The 430-nt window shown below is 37.2% G+C and overlaps 1 long non-coding RNA gene across 1 annotated transcript in view; it reads right to left on the reverse strand.

Annotated features, from left to right (window-relative positions):
* Nucleotides 1-332, reverse strand: part of LOC125488314 — a 2669-nt gene extending 2337 nt beyond the window's left edge. The window contains exon 1 of the long non-coding RNA XR_007266277.1: nt 146-332. This is a non-coding gene — a long non-coding RNA (uncharacterized LOC125488314). The remainder of the gene's footprint in view (nt 1-145) is intronic.
* Nucleotides 333-430: the final 98 nt, after the last annotated feature.

A 430-nucleotide genomic window follows, 5' to 3' on the forward strand; every position in this document is an offset into this window, starting at 1 on the left:
TAACAAAATTACTAACAAACCGACAATTCCCCCTTAGACTGCTAACTACTCCCGAAATGGTCTAAATTCTACTATAATGCTGTCTAAATAAAAAATAAGTTCCACTCATAGAAACTCAATTAATAAGAAGCAATAAATAACTTACAACTTAATCTCTCCAAGTTCGCACAGAATGTCTTCTGGAATATTCTGTCATCTCCGCTCTCTTCACAAGTGCCTTTCTTCCACTAACTCTGCTGTCAGCAATGATTTATCTCTATAATTTTTTCAATGAGGACTTTGAGCTAAAATGCTGTGGTACTTTTGATGAATTCGATGTGCTTTCTCTGAGAGCTGAATGGTGCTAACTCTGGCAGATGACAGTCGCCTTCTCTCCCCATTACGACATCATCACATTCTTATCATGTGATTGGTTTCAGGTTGTAAACAC

Source organism: Rhincodon typus, unplaced genomic scaffold (assembly GCF_021869965.1).
Source record: "Rhincodon typus isolate 14 unplaced genomic scaffold, sRhiTyp1.1 hic_rhity00000357, whole genome shotgun sequence".
Taxonomy (NCBI): domain Eukaryota; kingdom Metazoa; phylum Chordata; class Chondrichthyes; order Orectolobiformes; family Rhincodontidae; genus Rhincodon; species Rhincodon typus.